Source organism: Marmota monax, unplaced genomic scaffold (genome assembly GCF_021218885.2).
Source record: "Marmota monax isolate L192 unplaced genomic scaffold, Marmota_monax_Labrador192_F-V1.1 WCK01_AAM20220418_F8-fsc00378, whole genome shotgun sequence".
NCBI lineage: Eukaryota > Metazoa > Chordata > Mammalia > Rodentia > Sciuridae > Marmota > Marmota monax.
This window is the reverse complement of record NW_026693516.1, coordinates 233,828-244,832: the sequence shown is the minus strand read 5'-3', so window position 1 is coordinate 244,832 and position 11,005 is coordinate 233,828. Positions and strand designations below refer to the sequence as shown.

General features: G+C 56.3%; 1 long non-coding RNA gene across 1 annotated transcript; it reads right to left on the bottom strand.

Annotated features, from left to right (window-relative positions):
* Positions 1-4,168: 4,168 nt before the first annotated feature.
* On the bottom strand, positions 4,169-9,649 carry LOC124102258 (uncharacterized). The gene is made up of 4 exons (XR_006854826.1): positions 9,379-9,649; positions 7,544-7,797; positions 6,508-6,653; positions 4,169-4,259 (listed from the first exon to the last, which is right to left on the bottom strand). It is a non-coding gene; the product is annotated as an uncharacterized LOC124102258 (long non-coding RNA).
* Positions 9,650-11,005: the final 1,356 nt, after the last annotated feature.

The window sequence follows — 11,005 nt, the reverse complement described above, 5'->3', positions numbered from 1 at the left end:
CCTGCCGAACGGGAAGAAGTTGTGGCATGTTCACAAGACGGAATGAGACGGGGCGAACCTCAGCTCCCCAACACAGACGGCATTACAGTGCGACGCTCGGGCCTGGAAAGGCCAGACAGGAGGCCGAGCACACTGCTTGGTTCCACGTACGGGCAGGTGAGAACCGCAGCGTGGAGCTGTGTGCACAAGCCATGGGGACAGGGGCCTGTGGGAGGAGCCCCTTGCCCTTGCCCTGCCTGGGCCCAGGCGCTGCTCTGCGGGGAAGGGGAGCCTGTGGGCGTGCACCTCCTGTCGGAGGCTGTTCGGTGTGCACCCTTCATTCCAGCAACAACGCAACAAAGCTGAAGACCCGCGGTCAGCGCCAGGGTGCTGTGGGTGGGAAGGCCGCGGCCGAACACAGCAGGGTGCCCCTGCCTCCCCGCCTGCCCCTTCTGCACCTCCACATGCTCTGGCTGGTGACCGTGTCTCTTCAGAGCAGCAGCGTGGGAGCCCAGGACCTCAGAAGGTGGCCTTGTGTGGAAACAGATGTAACCAGTCAAGACGAGGTCATTTTGAGGAGGGAAGGTCCACATCCAGTGTGACTGGTGTCCTTGTAAGAAGACGGCCGTGTGTGGACAGAACAGGAGGAGGACGTGGTGTGAAGACGGGTGGAGGGCTGGAGGGACGCGTCCAGGCCCCGCACACAGCCCGCCTTGAGGAGGAGACGGAGGGCCCAGCGGTGCTGAGGAGCAGCCGCGGACACCCGGGCTGCGTGGCTCTTGCTGACCTCCCTCTGTGGAGTCTGTTCCAGCAGGAGGCCTGTGGCTGGCAGCTCTGGCGCGTCCCCGTCCCCACACCTCTTCCTACGCAGTCTTCTACTGCCCTCTTCCTCGCTCCCCGTGGAGGACCCTGAATTATTGGAGGGGAGCATGTTCCTCCCAGGCGGACCTGATAGACCATTATCAGAACAGGCCTGTGAGAGTGACAGGGAGAGGAGACGCCCCTGAGGGTGACATGGGAAGCAGCCGAGGAGGGACTAACCAGTACTGCCCGCTGGTGTCAGGCAAGGCGGGCGCTGGACCAGCGCAGCCAGACAGAACCGCAGCTCTGATAAAGGCCTCCTTAGACCCTATTCCAGAGATCTCTCTGGCTTCCTTTTACTTCCACAAAAAGCAGAGGGAAAGCGCATCTCTCCCTCGCGGTCAGCCAGCGCCAAGCAAGCGCGTCTCGTGTTCACTGCACACGCCGTGATTTCAGTTCTGGGAAAGCCACCCATTGAGCTTCCCGCCTGCACCATCAGAACCCGTGCTTCAGACAGGGTGGGCAAGAGCCAGATAGAACGAGGCAGAGAGTTTCACACAGAAAGCAGTGATGGGAATTGTGTCCCATAGCTTCTGTCTTATTATGATTTAAAAATTCAGTAACCGTTCTGATCTGAGCAGGAGTGGAGGGGGCCTGGGGGTGAAGGGACCTGAAGTGAAGCCTGGGGTAGTGGGTGGTGGTCAGGCTACAGTAACAACAGCACTGTAATAGAAATAGCCCCAAGAGCCCTCGGCGTCGGGCTGAGCCTCCACAGGTCCACCTCCTCACCCACTCAGGCTGTCATGTGACGGCCGAGTGCCATTGGGGTCTCCCCCAAAGGCTCATAGACTTGGGGGTGGGAAGACCCGAGATGCCTTAAAAACAAATAGGATTTTCCCAGAGTCTTAATTCTGGTACTGAGTAGAAGAAGCAGTGCCCTATTTCAGAGAGGAGAAAGCCCAGGTTCTTGGAAGTAAGTAATTTACCTGAAGTCCCATACCTGTTCAGAATTATAACCCCAGACGTTGTGTCCTGGTGAGTTAAGGCTGGACCTCCACGTCTGGGAAGGTTGTGAACATGAACCTTGGAAATTAAAGTACCAATCCAGACAGGAAATGCCCTCTCCAGAAAAGTGACTGAAGTAACCAACCAGACCCGGAGCTGAGGTGCTTACGAGCCACCTGGCATGGAGTGGGCAGTGTGAAGAGGGCCGGCAGGACAGACACGACCAGTCCAGTGCCCCCAGAAACCCTGACACAACTGGACTGACCAGTGATAGCCCATGGGGGCATCGCGAAAGATGACCAGCCTAGTGGGACTGAACTAAGGTCCCGCCTTAGATCTTAGTTGTCTGTTAGTTACAGGTCCCTTAAAATTGAGGTCTACACATGTTCTATTATGTATTGGTGCTAATTAGTAGGCTAAACTATGCAAAGGACATGGATGGCCGGTGTCCAAGGTCACAGGGGGATCACTGGCGTGATCTGGGCCAGCTAATTGCTGCTCTCTATTACAGTAGCACCTGGCTGGCTCCATGCAGGGATTTTGCCATCCAAGTGGCAGGAATACGCAGAGGCTTAACTCCCAGGGAGCCACACTAGGAAGCCCAGGAGTGAATAAGTCCCGGCAGGACGGCAGGACATCAACTCGGTTGCTCCCCCGCTCCCCGGCACCAGCATGCACCAGAGCCACCCGCAGGGCCCTAGGGCATCCTGGGGTCCAGCTGGAGTCTCTGATGCAGCAGGTCTTGGGCTGGGCCTGGGGGTCCGCAACTCCAGCCCCTCCCCAGCCGATGGCAGTGCTATTGGTACAGAGCTGGCACTTGAGAACCGCGACATGCCGCCTCAGGTCAGAGTCGCCAGCAAAGCTTCTTTCCCCCACTATTTTCAGCGTGTACCAGTTTCACATGCACAAGGTTGAGGTTAAAAATGAAAAAAAAAAATCTTAGAGTCTCTGGTCTCAAGATGAGCATAGAAGCAGCAAAATGCTGTAAGAAGAATATAAAACCAAAGCAAAAAAAAATGTCCCTCCAGCTTTGGCCAAGAAGGCACACCACCTGGCTGTGCTGCTTTGAGCCTTGATTAAGAGGCTGAGGTCTCAGCAAAAGAGAGAAGAGCATCATTGTCTTCACTGAGCTGCCCACAGAGCTGAGGACTCAAAGGGCAGCTCCTGGTTTCCCAAGGAATCGGCTAGAGCAGGGGAGGAGGGAGGAGAGGAAGGAGTGGAGCAGGGCTCGGGCTCTCGCATCCCCCCCGCCCCCCCCCCCCGTGTGAGAAGGCGCTGGGGTGAGGACCTGAGAGCTCTGTCGTCTTCTCAGTGGGTGCAGAGCATGAGCACTGAAGGGATTTCATCCCACCAGAAAGCACAGGGAGGCTCTGAGACGTGCGGCCACCGTGGCAGGTTCCCCGGCCGCCAGCAGGACTCAGGGGAAGTCCAGCTGCTCCGATCCAGTGCCTTGTCCACCATGCCATGTTACAGCGCTCTGAAGACAAAAGGCCCCCGGGGCTAACAGGAAGGAGCCAAGGCAGGAGTCAGGGCCCTGAACCTCCCTGAGGACCAGTCACGGTATCATCCTGCCCGGATGACCATGCCTGCCCCCTGGGCTGCTGCAGGGATCCCTGATGGAAGGACATGGTGCCACCTCTGTGAACTGTGGGCCTGCCACCATCACGACCACTGCAGGGTCGAGCTGAAGTGACTGCCGGGCTGTTGCTCTGCAGAGCTAAAGAGGGGTTACAGACAGGAAGGGCCGGCGCTTTAAGAAATAGTTTATCCAAAACAAAGAGCCAACGAGGAGTAGCTTCAGAAGACTTTCATTTCATATTTCTGGTGCTCAGTAGTACATGTTAGCATTGAAATTGTATGAGACCAAATTCATGTTGGAGGTTGAAACAAAGTAAAAAATAAAAATGAACAGGCAGAAAGCAAGAGAAGATTGGACCAACTGGGGTCCCCATACGCCCAGGTTGCCCTGTGGAAGGGACTGGCTGAGGATGAGGCAGACTGCTGGAGCCTTCCGTTGGTCCCATCCCAGGGGCTCCCGGCCTCCTCTAGCTGCTCATGCTGAGATGTCTGTCTTCCTGCCTCAATGGGGGAAATTCTGCATCAGTAACACCCACCTTAACTCTCAAATGACTTATGGCCAAGAGACTCCCAAACCCTGGGTTTGGGGTCAGAAAGTCCACAGGACTATTTGACATCACTGGTGACGGTGACTCGTCTCTGGTCCCCGATCCCATGGCTGCACGCGGTGCTGGCTGGGTATTGATCAGGAAGCACTAGGAACAAGATGGAAAGACCCCAAGTCACCAAGGCCACGCTGGGACGGGGTAAGGAGCACTCGGCCTGAATCAGCACATGAACACAGCAAGGGGAGAGGGCGACTTGCCTCCCGTCTGTGTTTAGCAGCACGTGCTCCTGTGGAAGCTGGAATGTGGCTGCTATTTATAGGAAGCATCGCAGGCACGTCCAGGACCTTTCTGTGGTGCAAGGAAGCAAACTGGTGAGCCGCAGAGGGGGATTGATGGTCCACATTGATGAACTAAGACCCCAGGGATGAGACAGGACTGTGTGACCCCTGGGCTATTCCTCATGGGTCTCGGGTGCCATGAGGTAGCCAAGGGCAGTTACGAGAGCAAAGATGGAGGAGGGAAGCAATGGCAATAAATGAGAAATAAGTGCTTCATTTCTAACTGGAAAATGTTTCTTGGTCCCAGCTGAGCGTGGTGGCACACACCTAATCTCTGAAGCTCTGGAGGCTGAGACAGGAGGATGGCAAGTTCAAAGCCAGCCTCAGCAACGGTGAGGCCCTAAGCAACTCAGTGAGACCTTGTTTCTAAATAAAATACACAAAAGGGCTGGGAATGTGGCTCAGTGGCTGAGTGCCCCTGAGTTCAATATCCTGAGTACAAAAAAAAAAAAAAAGAATTTTTGGTCCCAGACATATCTGTTTGGTTCACACCAGGGCCACACTAGTCTGGCTGGTGCCTTTGTGTGGGTGGAGTCAACTCCATGGGCATATGGTGGGGTGCCAAGCAAGCGCTAGATCTGAGCTCCCACTTGCACCCAACCTAGGCGTCACTGGGCAGTGCACAGACTGCACACCTGTACGTGGAAGCCTGGCTGCACAGACTAATGTTTTTGAATAAGCTGAGTGAACGCTGAGGATGGGGACTTGGTTGTCCATAGGGAGGCTCTGGATTGTGAGGTGCCGTCTGACCCTCTGAGAGCACTTGTAGCAGTTCCTCTGTGGCTGTTTGGGGGCCTCGTTTATCTCCTGATCTACCTATGCTACGCATCAGTCACTCACAGTCATATCATGGAATAATTTATGGTGGATCAAATTAACCTCTGTTTCCTTCTTTGTGTCCAGGGTGACAAAGGACCTCCATCTATTTTCTTCAGAGTTCATTGGGATTAAAACTTTGTCATCAACTTTTCTGTAGAAGTATGTGGCACTATAATAATGTATTTCTTGCTACCTATGAAACGAACAGGTACAGACTCCTTGGAATACGAGCAGGACCGCTGTCCTAGGGGAAGTGTCCTGACATGTTCCTGGCTCCGCCAGTCCTGCCCCATCCTTCCTTCTAGGGCTAGGTCTGAGGGGGGAGCATGAGCCAGGTGCGGGTTGGGGACGGCCTATTTTCTCCCGGGATAAACGAGGCCTAAGCGGGCAGAGCTCTGCGGGCACAGTCGGCTGCCGGCAGGGTGAGGGTGCCACCCAGGCAGGTGGGAGCTGGGACTGCAGAGGACCTTTCCCTGAGGAGGGCCATGGAGTCGAGGAGCCGTGGGCGAAGAGGGGCAGGCCCAGGCTCACGGCTGGCAGGGCGCGGCTGCGGCTCCTGCCCCCTTCTGTGTCCATCGCTGTCCATGAGCTTCCCTTAGCCAGGAGGGAGGCTGCTGGGGAGCCGCCTGCTGTCCGGCACCGTCCAGCCCAGGGCCTTTGGAGCGCAGGGCTGGGAGGGCGAGAGCCTGGCCTGGGTTGACAGGTGCGCGTCGGGATCTCGGCTTCACCCGCACTGGGCCAGCCATCTTGGGCCAGGCGCTTGGCCTCCTTGTGTGCAGAGCACTTTCCCAGGAGCCTGGGCACAGTGAGCCTCCACACCTGAGGGCTGCCGCTGCTGTTGTCCAGAACCACGCCCAGGAGATCTGGTCCCCGCGTGTTCCTCAGAGGACCTCACAGGCTGGAAGCCCCTGAAGTCTTGTCTGGTGGCCGCAGGCCTCTGGGCAGAGACTGTTCTGCAGGGAGCCCACGGGCAGCCCTCGGAGAGCCAGCCCTCCTTGCGAACGGGCCTCAGCCTGTGGGGCCCCTCCTAGGTCCCCTCCCCGGGTCCCCTCCCCGGGTCCCTTCCCTGGCTGGGCTTTGACACACTGCTTCTTGGATGCTGGCTGCTTCTGGCTTTCCTAGCCCCCTTTCCTGCAGGTTCCTGACTCTCCTGACCGTGGAGACCCACCGGCCCTCATGCTCGTCTGTGGAACTGACCACAGAGTCGGGAACACACTGGGTGTCAGGCCACAAGGACAGCAAAGCTGAAAACGGCTGGGTGGGCGCAGGCTGTGGCGTGGTGAGGGATGGCAGGTGGGCAGCCGCAGGGCCTTCAAGAGGAGGGTCAGCGAGGGCACTTCAGGGAGCTGCCCTGAGACCCTCTGTGGTGGCCCAGAAGGGAGCAGGAAGAGCCAGGCAGGAGAAAGGGACACACACAGCAAAGGCCACCAGGGACTCACCTGGGCACCGAGGGCCTGCGGAGGGGACTGGAATAGGCCGGCAGAAGGAGGGGTCCCGACAGGTCCTGGCCCTCTGACAGGATTTGTCAAGCCCCGTGTTCCCAAGCTGTGACACCCACACCAATTCAAAGGCCCAGGAGGGACAGCTGACAGGGAAGAGCAGATTGGTGGCTCAGTCCTCGTCCTGGGCTCAGGGAAGAAGCGTATGTCCCCGTGGCTCCTGGGCTCCTGCACAGGGAAGTCCCTGCATACCCAGCACCACCAGCGTCATATCAGTGGGAGGGGGATTGTCCCCAAAGGGAGACAGGTGCTGCTGGGAGGTGAGTGGGACACCAGCAGCCACAGAGTGGCAGGTGTCCGCCACACCCGGCCACTCGGTTCCCGCAGGGAGGTTTCGGTTCAGGAAGGCGAGCTGCGTGGTGGGTGGGTAGGAGAAGTGCGTCCCTGGACGCTCCCCACCCCCCACTCGGGGTTTGGTTCAGGGTGCCCGTCTGTTTTGTTTTACAGAATCCACTTTTTGATTGTGACTTTCGCGTAGAAACTCAAACGTGAAACAGAAAAAAGCAGCACTGGGGGCTGGAAGGGGGAGGGGAGGGGAGCCCCTCCCTCCACCTGCCCTCCGCACCTTGAGGGGCCACCATGGAACTCCCATGGCTTTGAGAAAGACTTCAGAGAACCTCCGTGGTGGCCCTTTTCTATAAACTGCAACCGCATATTAAAGGCATGTTTCACATTGGCGTTTGTCGGGTGAAGGAGACGAGCCTGCGTTATCTATACCCCAGTTCTGAGCCTGCCCTCTCATCGACCAGAGGTCGAATCATGGTTGCTAGGAAATAAAAATGCAGGAAGAATAGGCATCCGCAGAAGGGCTCCCCTGCTTTCAGATATTTATCCCATGTTGCTCTGTCAAGTCATTCAAGAAAGGGTAGGAAATTGACTCTTCATCATGAGGGTGTTGTGCTCGGGACTTGAAAAGGACAGGACTGAATACCCCGTGATTGTCAGAACCAGCGTTCCAACCGGCAGAGGCCCATACCTATGCAGGAAGCTTCCGTGGAGGTGAAGGCCGCGTGGGGGTGCGGACTCCCAATCACAGAGGCATTCTTCCAGCTCAAAGGAGACTCTTGACTGGGCAGAACAGCAGACTGCCGGCCCGGAGCCCCGGGCAGCAGGGCTCAGGGACAGCGGCACTGGTGAGGCCAGGCGTCACAACTGTCTCAGCATCCACAGGAACATGTCTTCAGCTTAAAAGGATTGCCAGCCTCCTCAAACAGTTCTATGTCTAAAATACTAGAAAATGTGCTTATTTTGAGTCTCATAGCTCTTAGTGTTGACATTTGAAACCATCCTTCCCAAACTCCTCTGCCTGATCACACAATAAGTGGTGGCTACCTCGAGGTTTCCAGAATGATAAAAATGGACAACTTGATTCTCCATCACAGTGAGGGGAGGCAAAAGAGATGGATTTACATACAGGGTCAGAAAAAGGAGATTCAGGGATATCATGAAGTATTTATTATTGCTGTGATTATTTAAAAGTAGACTCAGAAAATTGAGCAAAGATTGTACTAAACCTTCATTTCAAAGGGGGAGCTAAATGTGGGTGAGAGAAATCAGTAGCATGGAGAATTTCAAAGAGATCTCACATTTTAATCCCTCCTCTTACAACTTGAGACATTGCTCAATATGCATTTAGGGGAGAGGCCAAGGAAATGTAACATTAATTAGCCCTTGAGGAAAAAAGCATATTGAATGTATTTCTGAACAGCTCGTTTATATATAGGAATTAATTCCGTCCTCAGAGAATTTCTTGTTGTACCTGTGAGCTAGAATTACTGGGGAGGAATTCTTATATTTAGTCCACAGCAGAATCATAGCGTGGTATTTTTAGGACATTTATAAGCCTTTTCCGTCCTGGTGTGCCACCTACACGTGGTGATACTTGCTTTGAGGGCTTAATCATAATGATAGTCTTTTCTGGTTGGGAATTCATCTTCCAGTGGGGCAAGTAGACACATGCAAGTCTAAAGTCAGTAAAAGGCAAAGTAGGGCATATTGAAGGTACGAACAAGACGCAGAGCAGGTGCCTCAGGAGATGGAGCCCAGGAGCCCGTGTGAGGGGCAGGGGTGGGGAGGGGCTTGTGGCTCAGGGCGCAGGTTGCCTGGGCCTTTCAACCTTGGTGGGGTTTCCCGTACAGGAAAGCTGAGGAGAAGAGAGCACCCGTTCCAGGAGCCGGCTCCGCGGTGCAGTGTGGAGGATGTCTTAGGGTAAACACCACCAGCTGCCACCACAGGCCAGCTCCAGACCCCAGTCACCCAAGACCCAGGCAACGCTGGGGGTGGGAGTCACCCAGCGTGCAGGGCCCAGGCCCCGCCCCCAGCAGACTGTTCCTTGGAAGGAAGGGTGTGAGCAGGGGGTGTGGGGGGGAGGCCCGAGGCCAAGCCTCAGGGCATGGAAGGTTCTGCTCATATTCCACTGTCCAGAGCTCAGCTGCCCCCCCCCCCCCACCGTGAGGAACCCGGGACATACAGTTTGCTGTGCCTGGGAGCAAAATCACATGGCGGAACCAAGGTTGTTTGTGTTGCCACCTGAGGGAGGGAGGAGAGGCTGTCACCTGGGGACTTCCTTGTCCCCCAGCGTCACCTGTACTGTCCTACCCCAGGTGCCGCCTTCACTGCAGGGGAGAGCGACTCTGCCTTACACAGCCAGGTAGCTGGTGCAGGCTGGTCACCACGGGCAGTAGGTCGGAGGTCACTGGTTCCCGGGTAGCTGACCGACTTGGGAGGACGGAGCTTGTCCAAGACAAGCTGGAAGAGCAGGCTGGAAGAGCAGGACCTGAGCGGAACGTCTTTCTGATATTTTAGGCTTACCTGGCTTTTGTCGCTCTTCTCCCTCCGACCTCTTTCCACTACTGGACCGTGAGATTCTGGATTCTGGGCCTAGGGACAGCAGTGAGACCCAGAGGAGGAGGAAGAGGTCGCCAGGATGATGTTCAGTCGTCTCAGAGTGTGGCTGCCTCTGGGAGACGCAGGGGAAGGGGCGGGAGGAACCTAACTCCAGCACCAGCCCCACGCGACCCCCTGTTGAGTCCCAGAGAGGCTCCTCCCAACCAAAGGAAGGAAGGAACCGAGGGGGGAGGGAGGGAGGGAAGCAAAGGAGGAGGGAAGGAAGGAGAGGAGGAAGAGAGGAAGGAGGGAGGGAGGGAGGGAGGAAGAGAGGAAGGAGGGAGGGAGGGAGGGAGGAAGGAGGGGGAGGAGGAAGCAGAGTTGCCTTGAAGGGGACTCAAGTTACCGCCTCCCAGTTGCAAAGCAGGAGGGGAAACTTGAGCTTCGCGGTCACAAAGACGAGAACAGCCTGTGCCCACCCTGTGCAGGTGGCTCTGGAAGTGTTCCTGTGTGGGCCGGTCAGGGGCCTGGCCTAGTGAGGACTGAGACAGTTCACACTCACTTCCAGGGATGCCCAGCAGGAGCGGGGGCTGGGTCACTGAAAGGGGGGTGCCCACAGAACGCTGCCTCCTCCTCAGTCCCCGCGCTGACAGCTGGGGCTCCAGGACCTGTGCCAGGTGCTGCCTGGCTGGGGTGGAGGTCGGCTGGGACGGCAGGCGGGCCTGAGGCAGCTGCAGCGACCCCGTCCAGGTGACCAGGGGCTCGGGCACTGAGCCCTGGTGAGGAGCAAGGGGCCAGGCCCCACCTTCCTCCATGAGTCCTAAACCCAGGGACACGCAGCCTCCACAGGAAGGCAGACATTCCCAAAGACTTTGACAGAGGGAGGGGGGATAGGAGAGGAGGGAAAAGGAGGGAAAACTCCCCCTTAACACTCACTGGCAGGACACCTATTGTGTCCCCCAGCCCACCCCTGTGCTACCCCTTTGTCTGCTGTCCGCTGTGGCTCCCCCAGGGCCAGCCTCTGGTTAGGACTTCCTTTCTACAGGACACCGCGGTGTTATTTGCCTTTCATGAAAAAGCAGCTCCCATAGTTACACCACTGGCCGCCCCACCCTGCTTTCCTTGTACCCACAGTCACAGAGGCTGTCACCAGGTCGCGGCCCGGGCGCTGGGTTTCCCCTTGGAGGGTCTCTCCTACAGAACACTCCTGCTGGTTGTCACAGCTGTGTATTTCTGACATTGTCCTAATGCAGATGGCAACAGCCACCAATGTTATAATTAACAGAGTTGCGACTTCGCCACAGGCTCAAAGAGAAGGGAATTTGACACGAAAATGAGCATGAAGAAACGTCTGGTGGCGTTCTGTGTTAATCACGGCACTCTCCCGTTACCCCAGCACAAGAATCCACTTAGCTACTCACACCTCTTAAATGATTAGACTGCAGCTACCTGATTGAAAACTTTCCATGCTGAGTACATAAGAGAGAAAATGACAGCAAGCTGTGCTCTGTAACATGTTGCTGATGCAGTCACTCAACAACGGCACTCATATCGGGAACTCCGAGTTGGGGCTAATGCATCCATTCTTTTGACAGCTATTAAGGTGCCATTG